This window comes from Pteronotus mesoamericanus, unplaced genomic scaffold, assembly GCF_021234165.1.
Source record: "Pteronotus mesoamericanus isolate MK-2021 breed Mesoamerican mustached bat unplaced genomic scaffold, CSHL_Meso_final contig_73, whole genome shotgun sequence".
NCBI classification, from domain to species: Eukaryota; Metazoa; Chordata; class Mammalia; order Chiroptera; family Mormoopidae; genus Pteronotus; species Pteronotus mesoamericanus.
In genome coordinates this window covers 26854082-26861010 of record NW_026555245.1, presented here as the reverse complement: position 1 = coordinate 26861010, position 6929 = coordinate 26854082, and the positions used below count along the sequence as shown (strand labels likewise).

Here is a 6929-nt window from a genome sequence, read left to right as displayed (position 1 = left end):
AGATTAAATTGTTTGTGTTGTTTCCCAACATGTTTCTTCCATATTCTTTATTCTTCCTGTCTTCCAACTCAGTAGCATCACTTGCGAAGCAATGTAGACTCTCTACATGTACTGCCTAAGTGTTTGTTATTACAGGAAGATGTAGAAAGAGAGAAAAATATAGCTCAGTTTTGAATTTTGGTTTGAGTTTCAGTTTTGAGGACAAGTAGTAAAGACCATACATGTGAAGAAAAACCTTTCGGGAGTCAGATGGGCTGGGCGACACCTCCGGCGGTACCTTCACCATGGCTGCCCAAGGAGAACCCCAAGTTCAGTTCAAACATGTATTGGTCGGTAATAGTGGGACTAGGACAAACACATTCATGAAACGCCTGACTGGTGAATTTGAGAAGTGTATAGCCACCCTGGCCCGTTGAGGTCTATCCTCTCATGTCCCACACCAACAGAGAGCCTATTAATTAAGTTCAACATGTAGGATACAGCAGACCGGGAGACATTCAGCAGGCTGAGAGATGGCCATTACATCCAAGCCCATCGTACCATTATAATGTTTGATGTAACTTTAAGATTTTCTTACAAGAATGTGCCTAACTGGCATAGAGATCTAGAATGAGTGTGTGAAAACATCCTCATCACGTTGCGTGGCAACAAAGTAGATATTGAGGATAGGAAAGTTAAAGCAAAATCAATGGTCTTTCACTGACAGAAGAATCTTCAGTATTATGACATTTCTGCCAAAAGTAACTACAACCTTGAAAAGCCCTTCCTCTGCCTTGCTAGAAAACTAATTGGGGACCCTAACTTGGAGTTTGTCACCATGCTTGCTCTTGCCCCACCAGAGGTTGTCATGGACCCAGCTTCTGCAGCACAGCATGAGCACGACCGAGAAATTCCTCAGGCCACCACTCTCCCAGATGAGGATGACAAACTGTGAGAAAGGGAAGCTGAAGTGTGGTGCCAGAAGTCTAGTTTTATAGGCAGCTGTCCTTTGATATCAGTGGTGCAGGTGTTTGCCACTTTATTATACAGTTAAACAAAACCTGCGCTAGGTATTTAGGATGCTGAGAGAGATGAGCGGACTTCAGAATTAATGTGGCAGTTTAAAAATACCTTCATTTTTTTGGATGTGAATATTTAGCTGTTTTAGAATGCAGTTATTTCCATATTGAGTTTCAAGTATAATACCGTTGCAGTCACACCACAATATTCAGTGGTGAAACCTTGTTTGTTACTGTCATTCTCCTTCCTTTTCATTTAGAATCAGAATAAAGTTGTATTTCTAATATCTTTTTAAAAAAGAAAGGGGGAGTATTTGGGATCAGAAGAGCATGAAAATCCAAAGCTAAGGTTTGTATTTACCATGAACAAAAAATTACCAGTAGAACAGAGGAAGATCCGGATTGTTCTCCTCTTAGAAGGGTGTATAAGAAATGCTGGGGCTGAGGTGGGGAGGAGAGAAAGCCGGCACAACATGGGAAAAGAGGACGGGGGTAGCTATAATAATAGCCTTGGAGGGACTATTGAACAAAGTAGAGTCCACATTTAAGGTCCCATGAAAGTGAGCACTGTCTTTTCTTGGTTCCAGGCAAAGGTGGGAGCCAAGTTCTCACAAGCTGTTATTAGAAACAGGAAAGTACCTTGCCTGTGTGGACTGCCATGTTATCTGTTGTTCACTTATGCTCAAGTAGTTGCAGTTCCCAAATATTGCTGGTCAATAACCCACCAAGAGCAACATACATTTGTCTTACATGAACTAACTTGTCTCGATATCCTCCCTTTAAACAATGCTGTGAAGTATTGAGGACCTTGAATACAGGAGGGATAAACATGAAAGAAAAGGGTAACTCTTCCCAATGTTTTGCTGTAATCTTCTGCCTGCCTAGGAACTGAGAGAGATGGGACCCAAAGCTGTGCCGGGACAACTTGTATACCCTCAGAACTATTAGAGCCCCATCACCACTTGTTGTGAATTTCATCTTCTGCTGGTCATAATACCTGTTTGCCTAAATTACCCTTTGACCTTTTAATGCTATATTCTATTCTTCAGCAAATGAATTAATATAGATACATGCTAATTGAAATATTCAATTGTTAACATGCTTCATTAGAGAAGTTGCAGTTTAAGCAGTCTTATCTTTCAATGTCCAACTCTATTCCCTTTTAGGAACTGTTAATAAGTTCCTAACATTATTATTTCTTCTGTTAAAGTTGCATATGTTATTTCTTTAAAAGAAGAAATAATAAGTTATTACTTTCCATATGTTATTATTTCTTCTGTTAAAGTTGCATCCCAGCACTTGGTTTGTAATAAGCCTGAAAGTATCAGTCAGACATTTTGTGATAAACTTCCATCTGATTCAGTTGCTAGTACCTGAACTGATGGTATCACTACAATTTCTTTTTGAAGAAGAGATTTAACTCTCTTTATAACACCTAGTCAAAGATAAAAGGCCTTAAAGTTCTTCTGCATTGCTGCTCCCAATTTGCCTCCAATAGGTTACTAGGTATTCTGGAACTCTTAATCTTGTCAATATTTTCTAATAAGGATACATTTATTCTTCTTCCTTACTCCTGGAAATTATCAGAGGTTTGTGATCATCATCTTTGTCCTCTCGAAATCGTCCATACTTTATGTTCAATATTCTTACAGGGCAAGATGGGGAAACTACTATGCTTGGGACCAAGTTAAAAAATGATAAAATGCAGTGAAAGTAACAATTTTGATTTCAATATCTTCAATGTTACAAAACTAGCCTCTTTTCTGAAAAAAAGAATGAAGTGTTTTTACCCAGGATTATCACAGTTATGTAAATAAAATGGCACTGAAATCATTTTAAAATATATTTTTAAAAGAAAAGTTGTCCCTGAAAGAGTGGGTGACTTCTATGCTGAGAGTAGAAGAGATTACATTATTTAAAAGATTGCACTTGACATATCTCTGCTGAGAGAATGAAATAAAGTCAATTCACTTACAATGAGAGTGACAGGCAGCTGTTTTTAATAAAACACAGAAAACTTATAGAAAGAATTTACCTCAAGGTACACTATAAGGTAATATTTTACAACAAGTCATTAACATATCCAGACAAACAAACAAATAAACAGGATTAGGAGGTTTTAGAAAAATTCTTTTTTTTACATGTGACATGCAAGAAATAATAAACTTGTAGTTTCATATAAATATTTAAAATATTTGTTCAAATTCTGAGAAACACTCTTTTGGTACCTTGATAGGAATTGCTTTGAACATATGAATTGCTTTGGGTACTATGGACATTTTAATTATGTTAAATCTTCCTATCCATGAACACATATATGCTTCCACTTATTTGTAACTTCTTTAATTTCTTCAGTGTCTTATAATTTTCCAAGTACATGTCTTTTCATCCTTGGTTAAATTTACACATAGTTATTTTTTGATGCAATTGGAAATTTAAGTGTTTTCTTAGTTTCCCTTTCTGATAGTTCATTATTGGTGTATAGAAATGCAGCTGATTTCTGGATACTTATTTTATATCTTGCTACTTTACTAGATTTATTGATCAGTTCTAGTAGTTGTTTTGGTGGATCTTCAAGGTTCTCTACATACAGTATCATATCACCTGCAAATAATGACAGTTTTACTTCTTTTCTAGCTTGGATGCCTTTTATTTCTTCTTGTCTGATTGCTGTGGCTAGGACTTCTAGTGTTCAGTTGAGTAAGAGTGGTGAAAGCCAGACAGATGAGGCGCACCCACAGCGGCTGGCCATGAGAAAAACTGGCCTCAGACCATCCATCTGCTGGGCTGTTGGTGGGGAGGATGTCCTGCGGTGTGTGCTGGGCTGTGGTTTCTCTGGGAGGCTCTGTCTGTGTTCTGTCTCTCTGGGCACATGGAAATGCAGGCACATAGGTGACCTTCTTGCAACTCCAGCACCAGCCCAGCACCAGTACCAGCCCAGGAGGCAGAGCTGGCTCCTTCTTCAATACCAGAATTGCCTCCTGAGGTGCTTGGGGCTGGGGTGGACCAGGAGGTCGTTCCAGACCTGGAGGGGTATCCACCTTCAATGGCCGTACCACCGCCAGCAGCTTCTCTAGCCACAGGCATGGATCCAGGGTCAGCCTGTACAGCGTCTCCTGACTTGACTGAGGCCCCACCACCCCTGTCTGAAGAGCCCTCACTTGAACCTGTTCTGTTTCCTGCGAGAGACATAAAGCTGATCTGGAAAATGCAGTAGGGCCAACTCTAGATCTAATTATTATTCAACCAGCTCTTCCACTCCTACCAGAAGACATTTTATGACTGTCCCCACATTTTTTAAATCTTTTTATTTGATTTTCTTTAATTGCCATATTTTCCTTTTCATCATAGCATGATTCATTTTAAGGAATAAATAAAAGTTAGTGTTTATGTTTAAATTGTGCCATTCCTGAGCATGAAATATATTCGTGATACTGTGAAAGAATCACCACCACTGTGTAGTTACAGGATGTTCTGTCACCATGAAAGGAAACCCAGCACCAAAAGTACTGACATTTTACTCCTGTCCATGGCCACTCCTGATGTGCTTTCTGTCTCTTTCTTAATCTATTCTGGGTGTTTCCAATAAATGAAATTTTACAATAGTGCCCATTAATGTCTGCTCTATTTTCGTTTTTTTTAATCTGAAATAATATTTTGGTTATTTGAAAGGCAAACACCAGAAGGAATTGAGATCAGATATACAAAAGAGAAGAAGCAGCAGAAGGACAAGGAGGAGGAGGTGGAGAGGAAGGAAAGGTGGAAAAAAAGAAGGAAGAGGATGAGGAAAAGGAGGAGGAGAAGGGGAAAAGTCTTTTCAATAAGATGTGCATAATCTGGACATAAAGACCGCTGTATAAGTTGCAACCCAGTGCCAGAAGCCAGTCAGGACTACTCTAAAAGAAATTCAAGAGGAAGGACAACTCCCAAGCTCATTTACTGAAGCCAGCATTATCCTAATTCTAAAACCAAATAAAGACAATAAAAAGAAAGACAATTATAGGTTAATATCCCTGATGAATATAGATGTAAAAATCCTCCACAAAATATTAGCAAATTGATTCCAGTATTACAGTATATTTAAAAAAATCACACTCCATGATCAAGTGGGATTTATACCTGGTAGACCAGGTCAGTATAATATCTGCAAATCCATTAATGTGATACACCACATAACCAAAATGAAGGATAAAAAACAAATGATCATATTAATAGATGCAGAAAAAGCATTGATGAAAACTAGCACCCATTTATGATAAAAACTCTCAGCAAAGTGGGAATATACATGTCTCAACATAATAGAGAACATATATGACACACCCACATCCAACATCATACTCAACAGAGAAAAACTAAAAGCATTTTCTTTTAAAAAATTTTTATTGTATTTTTTCAATTATCATTTAGTCCCCTTATAGCTCCCTCACCCAAGCAATCAACACACTATTGTTCATGTCCATGAGTCTTTTTTCCTTTTTGCTCAGAATTTCCACCCCCTAAACTCCATGCACCTTAGGTGTCATCCTGCTCTCTACCTGTGAATCTGTCTGTTTTGCTTGTTAGTTCAGTTTGAGCACTATATTCCACATATGAGTGAAATCATATAGTAGTTGTCTTTTCCTTACGGGCTTATTTCACTTAGCATAATGTCCTCCAGGTCTATTCATTCTGTCATGAAGGGTGAATTTTTATTCTTTTTTATGGCTGAGTAGTATTCCATTATGTAAACATCCCATAGTTGCTTTATCCACTCATCTGCTGATGGACTCTTGGGCTGTCCAATATCTTGGCCATTATAAATAACACTGCAGTGAACATAGGTGCACTTATGTTTTTTCAAATTAATATTTTTAGTTCCTTTGGATATATACCCAGAAGTGGGTTGCTGGGTCAAAAGCCAGATCCATTTTTAATATTTTGAGGTATCTCCATACTGTTTTCCACAGTGGTTACACCAGTCTGCCTTCCCACAAACAGTGCAAAAGCATTCCCCTTTTTCCCCATCCTCAGCAGCACTTGTTTGTTGATTTATTGATGATAGCTATTTTGACAGGTGTAAGACAATATCTCATTGTTTTAATTTGCATTCCTCTGATTTATAGACTAAACATAATCACTATTAAGATTCAGTGATGTATTTCATAGAACTGGAGCAAATATTTCAAAAATTTATGTGGAACCACATGACAACAGTGATACAAAGAAAGATAAAAGTTGGAGGAATCACACTATCTAATATTAAATTATACTATAATGCCATAGTAATCAAAACAGCATGGTACTTATATAAAAACAAAAACCCAAATCAATGGAACAGAATAAAGAGCCCACGAATAAGCCCAAAGCTTTATAGTCAATTAATAGTCAACAGAGGAAGCATACACATACAATGGGCTAAAAATAGTTTATTCAATAAATGGTGGTGGTAAAATTGGACAGATGCTTGCAGAAAAAAATGAAAGTAGACCACCTTTTTACACCACACACAAGAATAAATTCAAAATGGATCAAAGTCTTAAATGTTAGCCCCAAAACCATAAAATTCGTAGAGGAAAATGTAGGCAGCAAAATAAGGGACATTGCTTGTAGCAATATTTTATTAGATATATCTTTCCAGGAAGGAAAACAAAAGGGAAAATAAACAAATGGGACCACATCAAACTAAAAAGATTTTGCACAGCAACGGAAATCATCGACAAAATAAAAAGACAACCCACAGAATAGAAGAACATACTCATTAATATATCTGATAAGGGGTTAATATACAAAATTTAAAAAAAACTTACACAAAACTCAACACCTGTCCCCCAAAAAAAACAATTTTAAAAAATGGGTAAAGGACCTGAATAGACACTTCTCCAAAGACAACACACAGATGACCAATAGATACGAAAAGATGTCCAATGTCACTAATCCTCAAAGATATGCAGG

The 6929-nt window shown here is 37.4% G+C and overlaps 1 pseudogene; it reads left to right on the top strand.

Annotated features, from left to right (window-relative positions):
- The first annotated feature begins 284 nt into the window (after window positions 1-284).
- On the top strand, window positions 285-934 carry LOC129078444 (GTP-binding nuclear protein Ran-like; annotated as a pseudogene).
- Window positions 935-6929: the final 5995 nt, after the last annotated feature.